The sequence below is a fragment of the Neomonachus schauinslandi genome, chromosome 1 (assembly GCF_002201575.2).
Source record: "Neomonachus schauinslandi chromosome 1, ASM220157v2, whole genome shotgun sequence".
Lineage (NCBI taxonomy): Eukaryota > Metazoa > Chordata > Mammalia > Carnivora > Phocidae > Neomonachus > Neomonachus schauinslandi.
The window spans coordinates 52,109,926-52,124,424 of NC_058403.1; positions in this window are offsets into that span (position 1 = coordinate 52,109,926).

Below are 14,499 nucleotides of genomic sequence, written 5' to 3' on the forward strand. Positions count from 1 at the left end.
GATGATTTTCAATATAATTTAACTAAGGAAAAATACCAGGACTATGAGTTATAAGTAGACATATGAAAAGCTTTATTATTTAAAGTTTAAAAAATTCAGTTCTCAAATATTTATAAATAATTTGGACAGATGAGAAATATGGTCAATATATAAAAATTTCTCACAAATTAAAATGGACAGAATAAGCTACTTGTAAGAATGGGCACAAACAGGTAGTTTAGAAGAAGTTAATTGCAAATGACTAAAGACCACAAGTCAGGAACAATGCTGCTGCCATTTTCGCTTTTACAGTAAGAAAAACTAGAAAAATCATTACATCCATTGCTGGGAGGTGAAATGGTTCCTCTCATGCACCACCAGTGAGAATGCAGGTCAGCTTTTTTGGAAAGAATTCTGGCACGATTTAAGTTAAAATTTAAACTATCATGCCCTCTAACTCAGATATGCCATTTGGGGGACTCTAACTTATAAAGAGAAAAAAAAGAAAACATTTAAGGACACAGGACATGTAAAAGGATATTCCTTTAAGTGATTTTTTTATGTCAAAAAAAGCTGGAAAAGCCTGAATATTAATAAGTAGGGAATGGTTTACCAAATAATGTGTTCCATAATCTATCTCTGTTTTTCTCATCTCTCTCTACCTCGCTATCTCTAGCTCCATCTCTATCTCAATCTCTATGTAACTATATATTATTGTGAAAAGAAAGCCATGCTATTTTTAAACATTTTAAAAAATTTTTTATTTTAATTCCAGCATAGTTAACGTACAGCGTTATATTAGTTCCAGGTGTACAATATAGTGATTCAGCACTTCCGTACATCACCGGTGCTTATCACAGTGCCTCTTTAATCCCATCACCTATTTCACCCATCCCGCACCCACTTCCCCTCTGGTAAGCATCAGTTTGTTCTCTATAATTAAGAGTCTGTTTTTGATTTGTCTCTCTCTTTTTCCCCCCTTTGCTCCTTTGTTTTGTTTCTTAAATTCCACACATGAGTGAAATCATATGGTATTTGTCTTTCTCTATTTCACTCAGCATTATATGCTCTAGCTCAAGCCATGCCATTGCAAATGGCAAAATTTCATTCTTTTTATGGCTGAATAATATTCCATCGCATACACACACACACACACACACACACACATCTTTATCCATTCATCTATTGATGGACACTTGGGTTGCTTCCATAATTTGACTATTGTAAATAATGTTGCTATAAACATAGGGGTGCATGTATCCTTTTGAATTAGTGCTTTTTAATTATTTTGGGTAAATACCCAGTATTGTGATTACTAGATCATACGGTAGGTCTATTTTTAACTTTTTGAGGAACCTTCATACTGTTTTCCAGAGTGGCTTCACCAGTTTGCATTCACCAACACTGCATGAGGGTACCTTGTTTTCCAGTCTTTGCCAACACCTGTTGTTTCTTGTGCTTCTGATTTTAGTCATTGTGACAGGTGTGAAGTAATATCTCATTGTAGTTTTGATGAGCATTTCTCTGATACTGAGTGATGTTGAGTGTTTTTCATGTACTCGTTGGCCATCTGGATGTCTTCTTTGAAGAAATGTCTGTTCATGTCTTCTGACTATTTTTAATTGGATTATTTTTGGTTTGGGGGTGTTGAGTTTTATAAGTTCTTCATATATTTTAAATACTAACCTTTATCCGATATGTCATTTGCAAATATCTTCTCCCCATTCTGTAGGCTGCCTTTTAGTTTTGTTGATTGTTCCCTTTGCTGTGCAGAAGCTTTTTATTTTGATGTAGTCCAGATAGTTTATTTTTGCTTTTGTTTCCCTTGCCTCAGGGGGACATATCTAGAAAAAAGTTGCTAAGGCCAATGTCAGAGACATTACTGCCTGTGCTCCCTTCTAGGATTTTTATGGTTTCAGGGTCTTACATTTAGATCTTTAATCCTTTTTGAGATTATTTTTGTGTATGGTATAAGAAAGTGGTCCAATTTCATTCTTTTGCATGTAGCTGACCAGTTTTCCCAGCACCATTTGCTGAAGAAACTATCTTTTTCCCATTGGATATTCTCTCCTGCTTTGCTTAAAATTAATTGACCATGTAACTGTGGGTTTATTTCTGGGTTTTCTATTCCATTTTATTGATTTATGTGTCTATTCTTGTGCCAGTACCATCCTCTCTTGATGACTACAGCTTTGTAATAAAACTTGAAGTCCAGAATTGTGATGCCTCCAGCTTTGCTTCTTTTTCAAGGTTGCTTTGGCTATTTGGGGTCTCTTGTGGTTCCACACAATTTTTAGGATTGTTTGTTTTAGCTCTGTGAAAAATGCTGTTAGTATTTTAATAGGGATTGCGTTAAATGTGTAGATTGCTTTGGGTAGTATAGACATTTTCACAATATTTGTTCTTTCAATTCATGAGCATGGGATTTCTTTGTGTCACCTTCAGTTTCTTTCATCAGTGTTTTATAGTTTTCAGAGTACATGTCTTCCACTACTTTAGTTAGGTTTATCTCTAGATATATTATTATTTTTGGTGCAATTGTAAATGGGACTGTTTTTTTTTTAATTTCTCTTTCCACTGCTTCATTATTAATGTATAAAAATGCAACATATTTCTGCACTTTGATTTTGTATCCTGTGAATTTACTGAATTCTTTTATCAGTACTAGCAGGTTTTTGGTAGATTTTTTTAGGTTTTCTATAGGTAATACCATTTCAAAAAGTCAAAGTTTCATCTCTTCCTTACTAATTTGAATGCTCTTTATTTGCTTTTGTTGTCTGATTGCTGTGGCTAGGATTTCCACTACTATATTGAATAAAAGTGGTGAAAGTGGACATCCTGTCTTGTTCCTGACCTTAGAGAGAAAGTCTCCATTTTTCTCCCTTTAGGATGACATTAGCTGTGAATTTTTCATATATGGCCTTTATTATATTGAGGTGTGTTCCCTTTAAATCTACTTTGTCGAGGGTTTTTATCATGAATGGATGTTATACTTTGTAAACGCTTTTTCTGTGTCCATTGAAATGATCCTTTCTATTACTGATATGATGTATCACATTGATTGATTTGTGAATATTGAACCACCCTTCCATCCTGGGAATAAATCCCACTTGATCATGGTGAATGGTTTCTTTAATGTACTATTAGATTCGGTTTGCTAGTATTTTTGCATCTATGTTCATCAGTGATTTTGGCCTATAGTTCTCTTTTTTTGTGTGTGGTGTCTTTATCTGGTTTTGGTACTGCTGGTCTCATAGAATGAATTTGGAAGTTTTCCTTTTTCTTCTATTTTTTGGAATAGATTGAGTAGCATATGTATTAACTCTTCTTTAAATATTTGGTAGAATTTGTGAAGCCATCAAAGCCATGATATTTTTAATCACAAAAACAAGTTGAAATAAATATATTCGTATATTGTCCTATTTTTGTCAAAACCAACCCTGTGTATTTGTACAAACATAGAGAATGATGTAGATATCTACATCCCACACCGTATTTCCTTCAGTGAGGTAGATCAAAGAGAAGTATAAGGGGAGCCTACTAAGTTTTTTTTAACACACTCTTATATGATTGGATTTGTTAAATTAAGTATTATTAACTTTGTAATTAATTTAAAAAGCTAACGAAATTTAAAAATCGAAGTCTTTCTCATCTACATTCTCCTTTCTTTGGTTAATTATTATTATCTTAGTCTTCTGCTGTGCCAGAAGATATCTACTGACTTTAAATAAATACACACTCAGCCTGCACTCTGAAGTAGATTTATCTTCGATTCTGTTAGCCAGGGTCTGTTCTGATCACTTGGAAGTTCTTTCCTTTGACACTTTTCCAAGCCTGTAAGTTTCAGTAGGCAAATTCTATTTATAATAGTGATTCTCAACATGGCGTGAAAAGGACAGAATAGAATTACCCAAGGAATGCTCAACCCACACATATCCCTCTCTCCATTGGATACCTTACCTTCCAACCCCTATGTGGTCAATACTATGGTGAGCCACTGTTACTAATGGGAATGTGCTTCATGACTTAGTATATTGAATCAGAAAAGTTTGGCAGTCGCTGATCCATATAATACTTTTGCTGAGCATCCCAAGTCAGAGATGCCCAGTTCTCTTCAGCAGATCAATTCACTCTGCTGAATAAATCCATATATTTCAACTTGAAAACTTGAAAGATAAGAATAATTTAGTTCTTACTTATATTTTAAGGCTGAGTATCGTCACATACTTTTAGGTTGAAAGAGAACACTTCATTTTACAAAATGGCAAACTGAAAGTCAAGAGAGTGATGTTATTTGATCAATATCTCACAAGTCAGTGGTTAACTGGGATATGATTCAATTCCAGAGGATCCTGGGACTTTTATGAAGATGTGAGAAAGATTCTACTTGTCTGATGAGGAGGCCCAATCCAAGCCTGAAAGGAAGGAGTGCCTTTTCGGCATCCAGAATTGTCTTCCTTAACTCTATCTTTAAACTCTCCTTCATTTATAATGGAGACTTCAGTGCACTTTTGGCAGGGAAACTCTTACTGAGCTGAGCATCCTCTGTTACCTTCCTCCCTGCTGCTGTTGAATTCAAGAGCCATGGGCAGTTTGACACAGACAGTGTCAGTGTGACCCAGGCATTCTGTCATCAGGATGGCCTGTACCATTTCTAGAATGTGAGCTACTACTCAAGAACTGGTGATCCACCTGGAAGCTGCTCCCTCCACTCCCACCTGTGCCTTTGTGCGTATGTCCTAAGGTCAGGGTTTGAGTTCCACGAGAAATATATTCCCAGTGCTGGGCCCTGTGGAGCTCAGAGTCCTAAGGCCGGAATGATTCCCACTGTGACAAGCAAGAGAGATAAACCTTCTGGCCAGCTGGTTAAAAAGAGTATAGTGTTATTTCAGGCATATATTCAGCTCAAATAGCTCTTCAGTGTGGATACTGTCCCAAAGCTGGAGCCAGCAGAGTGAACTTGTGCATGGAGCCGAAGGTCAACCTCTGAACACAGTCTCTCTCTCTTTTTTTTTTTTATTATGTTATGTTAATCAGCATACATTACATCACAGTCTCTTAAGGGAGTGCACAGGGTCTGAGCCTAGCAGTGGAGTATGTGATGTCTGCTATTGAAGGAGACAAGGGTACAGCAAAAGACAGGGAAGTTAAAGCACAGTGTCAAGAAAGAGCAGATATAAAGGTAGATACTGAGAAAGGGTTAATAGAAGGATGGAAAGAAAACCTACAATAAGGCAAAAGCCAATTTATAAATGTCTGTAGCAACTGGGTAAATGTGTCCATTGCATGTAGAGAAGAATCGGTGTTAAGGGGCCTTTCACCCTTTGCTTCTCACAGTGATCCGTCAAGACAGTGAAGGAACTGATGCTCAGAGAGGTAACTTTTCTACAAGTTATCTTTAATTTTTGACTAAGAATTTTATGTAATTTTTTTATTTTGCCTTTTCTTTTGGATTTTTGGGTGGAAAGAGTAAGGAGCAGACACTGAATATCCTTCAGGCCTATCACCTTCCTGAGGATGGCTGGCAGTGTGGTAAATTGGACAGTGTGATTATGAGTATCTGTGAGTGTTTTGGAGAAGAAACCACTACTTGACTACTTCTAGTCTCCTTAGAATAACACATTTTTCTGAATATCTGAAACAAATCCATTTTCTTCCTCTGAAGATCATCCTTTTCCTTTAAACTATCTTGACTAGTATTTTCCCATGTCTATATCCTCGTGTCTCTGTTTTTTTTACTTTAGGTCCAAATACCCTTGTTTAGAGTCCTGCAGTGGGACTCTGACTAGATTTGAACCTTGAGATTCTCACAGTTCCATCAGCACCACTCTTTAAAGAACTGCAGGGAGCTCAGTTCTGTGTGAACTTCCATAGGCATTACTACATGTGTTTCCCCTACCTGATAATAGTAGCTATGAATTGTCACCAATATTTATTGAACATTTTATTGATGCCAGATACTGCAAAAAAAGTTCATATTTTACCTCATTTAATCCTTACAACTGTGCTATAAAGTATTATTTTCAATTTACATATAAAGAAACGGAGTCTCAGAGAGGTGAGGTAACTTTCCCAAGGTAAGACAGCAATTGACAGACAGGATTTCAGTCAGGCCTGCTTAACTTTATAGCTCATCCTCTACGACGCATGGAGAAATGAAAGGGGGAAAAAAAGGAGAAAGAAGGATATTTACTACTGAAAAACCTACATAATAATACAGAAAGATATTTTAAAAATTTGAAAGGATTTCTTGAACAGCAAGACTCATTCTGTTCTTAAAAACAGAATAAAACAAAAGAATATATTCATTGCTTTCCTGGAATGTAGTGAGCTCTCATGATTTCTCCCTGCATCATGTAGAGAATTAGTCTGGTCTTCTAGTCCCGGGAGATGCAATTTTTTATTTAAAGTAATTTTTTCCTCCAGGTGAACTGAAGTGATTTGTAAAATAGCAAAGGTCTATGCAACATTCCAAACAGCAAGGGAATTCCCCACACGTATGGGAAGCTAGTGGCTGTGATTGAAAATAAAATTGTGTCTGTATCAGCTGTTGCTGTGTGAAATTGTGAGGAAGAACATTGGATCTGGAAATTCCAATTCATGCTTTCAGTTTTTCTTTGAATATTGAAGAAAGAAGTAAAACTAATATTGACTGAAAGTCTCCTGGGCCTAGCATTTTGCTAAGTAATTTTCAAAAAAGTTTCTAATTTATTGCACTCAGAACGCCTTTTGCGAAATGCCTTACTATTCCTATTTTACCAAAGAGAAATGCAAGATCCTTCAGCTACAATATGACAGACCCAAGAATCAAAGATATGTCTTTTTAACTTCAGAATTTGAATTAATTAGTCACAGGGAAATTCTGTAGATGTATAATATGACACTCCTTCAAATTATTTTATCTTCAAACTTCTAGGGAAGTTGCCATCCTGATAATTTGAGAAATCTCAGCAAAAAGAGGTTATGACACATTTCTCCAATTTCTCTAGAGTTATCTGGCTCAAATATTATATGCAGAAAACTATACATATGGCTATTGATTATTTTGTTTTTACATTGATAAAATCCAAAGCATTACACTGATAAAATCCAATTTTAATGGTGGCTCTCGCCATATGCTTTATTTATTTATTTATTTATTTATTTATTTATTTATTTATTTAATTTTTAGAGAGGGTGAGAGAGCAGGGTGGGGAGGGGCAGAGGGAGAGGGAGAAAGAATCTTAAGCAGGCTCTATGACCAGTGTAGAGCCCAACACAGGGCTCGATCTCACAACCTCAAGATCATGACCTGACCCAAAATTGAGTCAGATGCTTAACCGACTGAGCCACCCAAGTGCCCCCATATGTTTTAGATTGCCAATAGGATACCCAGACACACTGTAGGTACAATATCAATGTAGGTTAAAGTGAACTAAACACAGAATCTGTTTCCTAAGAGTCAGTAGTCTCTCTGTTTGATACAGGAAAAATTTAAGAATCCATATGTGATTAGATTACAGCTTTGACTTCCATTCTAAATTCTAGTCCCTGCCTCTGGCAACTACCAATCTACTCTCTTTTCTTCAAATTTGATGTTTTCAGATTCCACATATAAATGAGATCATAAAGTATTTATCTTTCTCTGTCTGACTTTCTTCACTTAGCAGAATGACCTCAAGTTTTACCCATGTTGTTGCAAGTTGCAGGATTTGTCTTTTTTTATTTTATTTATTTTATTATTTTTTTTAAAGATTTTATTTATTTATTAGAGAGAGAGAGAGATCACACGTAGGCAGACAGGCAGGCAGAGGGAGAGGGAGAAGCAGGCTCCCTGCCGAGCACAGAGCCCAACATGGGGCTCGATCCCAGGACCCTAGGATCACGACCTGAGCCGAAGGCAGCCGCTCAACTGACTGAGCCACCCAGGCGCCCTGGATTTCTGTCTTTTTTTAAAGCTGAATAACATTCTATTGTGTGTATGTGTGTGTGTACCACATTTTCCTTATCCATTAATCTGTTGATGGATACTTGGCTTTCTATGTCTTAGTTATTATAAATAATGCTGCAATGAACTTTGGAGTGCAGATATCTCTTTGGGACAGTGATTTCATTTCCTTTGGATTTATACCCAGAAGTGGGACTGCTAGCTCACATGGTAATTCTATTTTTTTAAATTTTTTGAGGAACCTCCATACTCTTCATAGTTCCTACACCAATTTACATTCCCACCAATGGTGCATGAGGGTCCCTTTTCTTCATATCCACACTCTACAGTTCTGCAAGTCAGAAATCTGGCCTGACAGAACTGGGTTCTGAGCTCAAGGAATTACAAGATTGAAATCATGGTATCAGCCAGTATGAATCCTCATTTGGAGGCTCTGGGGGGTGGGGATGGGGAATCTGCTTCCAAGTTTATTCTTCTCAGGGGTAGAATTCAATTCCTTGCAGTTGGAGGACTGAGCACCCTATTTCCTTGCTCTGGGTCAGCAGGGGCTGCTTTTAATTCCTAGAGGCCACCTGCATTCCTTGCCATTTGGCTCTCTCCAACTTCATGTCAGCAATTGTGTTAAATCTTCCTACTGTTTTGAATCTCTCCCTCCCGGGGGAGCCCAGTCCCTTGTAAGAGCTCACCTTGTTAGATTAGGCTCACCAAAGATAGATTTCCTTTCCTAAAGTCAACCAGTTTGGGTCCTTAATTGCATCTGTGAAATACCTTCACAATAGCTCCTAAATTAGTGTTTCTTTAAATACCTGGCATATAGGAGGCCATCTTGGAATTAATGACTGGAGATGGTTATGGCCATCTTAGAATTCTGCCTGCCACACATATATTTGAACATTTTCTTAATAGCCACTTTATTACTTCAGCTCATGACATATTTTGACAAACCCAAGACTACTTCTTTTCTTGATTATGAACTCCTTGTGCAAGGGCACAATAAATGATAGTTTGATAGATATGTGAAAACTCGTATTTTCTAAAAACACTTTCAGCTTAATCCATCCGCCATTTGGATTCACAAAGAACAAGGCTAATCTCTGTTTCAAATATGTGAAATCACTAAGCGAATTTCCATGGTAGCCAAAGTTAGCAAGTAAGTTTTCTCCCCTCTCAAGTATGTGCTTTTTTACATAATCCCTGAAGAATCATATAACAATTGTAATGAACTTTGAGATCTTATTTCAAAATACATTAATTACTGAAGCACTATCTTTAATTCTTATAAATTTCCAGCCAAAACATTTCATTTCCCCCTTTGCTCTAAGGTTGAATTATTTAATTTATATCCTAAATGAGATATTTTTATCGGAGGAAATATAAATGTACTAACTTTCGGGGCACCTGGGTGGCTCAGTCATTAAGCATCTGCCTTCAGCTCAGGTCATGATCCCAGAGTCCTGGGATCGAGCCCCGTATCGGGCTCCCTGCTCTGCGGGAAGCCTGCTTCTCCCTCTCCCACTCCTCCTGCTTGTGTTCCCTTTCTCAAGCTGTGTCTCTCTCTGTCAAATAAATAAATAAAATCTTTAAAAAAAAAATAAATGTACTAACTTTCTCTGAAAATAAAAAAAAAGAAAAAAGTTTTATTATAGTACTGCAACACACAAATCACAGAACAATGCAAGTACCTCTATTCAAGAATATTCACTCTCAGGTTAGTAACATAGAAAAGACTCTTTCAGAACCATTTAACACCTTTCTAATGTAGATTCACAATGACTGTGACCCTGAGTCATAACAAACCTAATTATTTTATAGGTAAACACAATCAGTATCTTGGTCCTTTTCTAGGACAAATAGGTTATTGGTAAGTTGGTACATTTCCCAGTTAATGGCATAGAATTAAATTAAAATACATTATATAAATGGTATTAACATACTCTGTGATTGAATCACTTAATTAAAGTTATGCACTACTGGGTTCATCAGCAAGTACCCAGACTGACATAGAAAGCTTGGAAGATAATTTTTTCCTCTTTAGAAATTAGATCAGAAGTAGTGGTAATACTCAAAAGAAAAAAAAAATCTACAAGATGAGTACCTCACGAGTTGGCAAAATTACTCCATCAGATAACAAGGAACAGGTTTGTGATAAAGGGCGAGTCTGAATCCTATACCCATACTGCCCTAATTTTTGCCTTCTTTTCAGTGCTTAACATCTCAAAGGAGTTCTCTAAATTTCAGTTTCAGTTTCTTCACTTAATATTCGCTCCTCATTCCACTCTAGTCCAGATGTTCTCTTCTCTGTGTGAAAGACATCTTGCTAAAGTCATAGATGATCTCATATTATGAAATCAAATAGCTTTCCAGCAGCACACTGTTGAGCACACTTCTCCGCTGAGCTTCTGAAACATTCTATTCCCTAGGTTGCCTCTTCCAACTTCAGGTACTCCAAGTCTCTTCCGCAGGCTTATTCTCTGCCGCCTAGACACTAACATTAGAATTTCTTAATACTTGGTCACGGGATACTTGCTGTTCTCTCTCTGCTCTTTGCCTAAGCAATCCCAACTTATGATTACAGTTCTATTAACAGCTGGTCCTCTTCCAGTGTCTCTGTTTCATGAATGGTACCACCAGTCATTCTGTTAATTTTAACTACTCAACATCTCCAAGAACTACCCATTCCTTTCCATTTCATCTGTCATCACCAAAGTACAAGCCACCAGAAGATGTTACCCTCACCAATACAATTCACATCTTAACTGGCCTCCCTGCCACCTTGCTTCCTCCAGATGAGTTATCTGTACTGCTGCTAGAATGATCTTTTCAATGAATAAATACCACCACCACCATCCCTCAAAATTTAGAAATGCCTTCCCATTGTTCTTATGATTAGAATAAAATTTTAACTTGCTTTTCAAGGCTGCATCATCTTGTTCTTGTTCACTTCTCTAATCTCATCCCACATCAAGATCTCACCTCAGGCTATGCTTCAGCCACACCGTTTTATTTCAGGTCCCTAAACATCTGCTTCATCTCCCTCAAGGGCTTTGCAGGCTTTCCCCCCCACCCCAACCACTACTCTTTAACTCAGTTAACTCCTCCTCATACTTTAGATCTCAGATCACCAGTCACTTAACAGAAAACTACCTTCCATAACTCCTCAGATGGCCCTAGATGTTATTCTTTGTAGCAAGTTACAAATTTATTCAAAGGAATTGTGGGAAATTAAACATTTAAAATAAATTCATATACCAACCTGCCAAGTTGTTTTACTCATCACTCATGAGCTTTTTTTTTCTTCTTCTTCAATATTTAGCTACTTGGAATTGCTAGGCTTGGAGATTCACTTAATTTCTTGAAGAATCAATTCAATGATCTCCTTGACCTCAACTCTAATAGATAATGTTGAAAGGTCACCTATCTTGTGTCAAACAATAAATATAAAAGGAAATTCTCATGGTAACCATAGTTATACAAGTAGTATTTGCTTCCAGCTAGCCCTTTTTAGTATTCTAACCTTCTTTCTCCTGTTTGTTAAGTCCATTGAGGTAGACCAACCTGGTAATTGACCAAGCTAGGGAAGAATATACTTTCAATGGTTTTTCTCATTTTTATCATAATTATGTATTATAAATTTTAATCTTCACAATCTCACATTATGCTCCCCAGACCCAATATGTATTTGAGAAGAAAATTTGTTTAAAATGTAAAATCTTTTAGGGATGCTGGCTGGCTCAATCAGATAGAACATGTGACTTTTCATCTCAGGGTCATGAGTTCGAGCCCCACATCTGGTGTAGAGATTACTATAAATAAATAAATAAATAAATAAATAATAAATAAATAAATATAAAAATAAGTCTTTTAGTCTTACCACCAGAAAAATGCCTAGGAATTATTACCTAGGAATTTTTATTTTATCGAAAAAAGCATGCCTCCTTTTTACCTTATATCCCTAATGCCTAGCTCAATGCTAGGTTTAGTATTCAATTTTTAAAATATTGTTTTTTTGTGATGGGTATAGAATACTTCATGAGAATAGTGTTCTGTGGGATATACTCTAGGCAGGTTGATTCAGAGCATGTTAGAAGAATACAAAACATCTTTAGCATCTTATACAAAGATTTAGTACATAATTATATTAACAACTATCTAAGAATATATGAATAGGTTCATGAAAAATAACAAAAACTCTAATCCAAACAAACAGAAATCTCAGAATAAAACAAGAAGGAACACTATACTATGGGATATCATTAAAGTATGAGCAGAATCTGAATAATGCAGGGAAGGGAAAAGTCCATATTAGTCTAAAGGCTTTCATCAATTTCTTAGCTAGGAAGAAATTGGAGATTATCATAAGAACTATGTATATTTGTATTATCTTGTTATGGAATAATTCTCTATTACTAAAAATTAATAATAATAATTTTCACCCTTCTTTCTTTCTAGTCATATAGTAAGAATTCACATACAATAACTTCCGTATTCTCAAGAGATATTTTAGAAGTACTTGAAGCTATCAGAAGCTTATTGTATGAGGTCATATTCAGCAATAGGCTCACTATGCGCACGCACACACACATACACATACACAGTACACCTTGACTCACCCAGAGATGAACATTCAAAAATTCACACGAGTGTTTTGATCTACTGCAAGAGGACTAGAAAAGCTTTGCTTCTAGAAAATAGAAGAAAAAAGACTTCTCAATTGATTTTATGAAGTTGGTATTACCCTCATACCAAAAGCAGATAAAGGCAATATAATCAAAGAAAATGAGAGAACAATATCCCTTATGGATATAAATGTAAGTATCTTAACAAAATATTAGCAAATAGAATTCAGCAATATACAGGAATTATACATAAATACCAAGTAAAAATGTAAACACTCCAATTAGAAAATGAGCTAAATAAAAAAGAAATTCACCAAAGATGATATGCAGATGGAAAATAAGCATATGAAGCAATGTTAAGTGACTTAGAAATTAGGAAAATGTGATTAAAACCACAATGAGATATCAATATATACCTGTCAGAATGGCCAAAATAAAATATTCTGGCAACATTAAATGCTGGCAAAAATGTGGAAAAACTGGATTCCTCATACATTGCTTGTGGGAATGCAAATCCACTCTCGAAAACAGCTTCCCAGTTTCTTAAAAACTACACATGTAACTATCATATGACTAGTAACTGCCTTCTGTCATATATCTCAGAGAAATGAAGACTTAATGTCATGCAAAAACCTGTACATGAATTTTATAGTAGTTTTATTCATATTAGCCAAAAACTGGAAACAATTCAGATGACTTTTAACAGGTAAATAGTTAAAGAAACCATGGTACATTTACCATGGGATACTACTAAGCAATAAAAATGAACTATAGATACACACAAAAATTTAGATGAATCTCTAGAGAATTATGCTGAGTGAAAAAAAACAATCCCCCAAAGTGTACATACTGCATGAAAGTGTACATACCGCACCTACATAATATTCTTGAAATGACAATTTACAGAAAACAGATTAGCAGTTACAGGAGTCAAGAAAGAGGTGGGACATAATATAGAAACAAATTCACCACACACACACACACACACACACACACACACACACACACACCACTCATTCTGATTCACCCAGAATGTCCCAAATGGGTGCTTTCATTTTATTGCAGGAGGACCAGGAGAAAAGTGTACATAAAATTATACATAGACAATGTGTGTGCCTTTGATAGTTTTATATTAATTCTCTTCAATCTTTCCTCCCATAACAAACAGCTGACTTCTCTCTTGGGGTCTACCTTTTAGGGACTACAAGGACCTTTCCATATAATATTATCACACAATCTCTTTTAAAATATTATTTGTGGTAGTTTAAGATGGTGTTTCTCCCAGAAATACATTCTATGTATGTATGTATGTATGTATTCACTTATTTTATTCTTTTATTGAAGTGCAGTTGGCAGACAATATTACAGAGGTAACCTTATTTTAAACAGGGATTTTAAATTTGGATGACACCAAAAAACCAAAAGAATGTATGTTGGTGGAATTGCTAGCACCAGGTTGGGGAAGATTATGTGCGGCATTAGGCTTGTAGGATATCTTTAAAAATCACACTGTGTAGATCATTCCGTTCTGGAAAATGTGTGGATGCATCATATACTGGCAAAATTGTGTGGATGGATCAGCACAATCAATTCCCATGGCAGATGGTTCCTGACATACGATGGTTCATCTTAACAGTTTTTCAACTTTACGAATGTGTGAAAGCAATATGCATTTAGTAGGAACGGTATTTTTAATTTTTAATTTTGTTCTTTCTCAGGCCAGCGATATTCCAGTCCTCTCTGGTGACGCTGGGCCGTGGCAGCAGCCACAGTTCCCACTCAGCCACGCAATCATGAGGGTAAACAACCAATACATTTACAACCATTCTGTACCATACAACCATTCAGTTTTTCACTTTCAGTACAGTGTTCAGTAAATAACATGGGATATCCGACATTTTTTTTTTTTTTTTTTTTATGAAATAGGCTTTGTGTTAGATCTTTGGCCAACTGTAGGCTAATGTAGGTGTTCCGAGC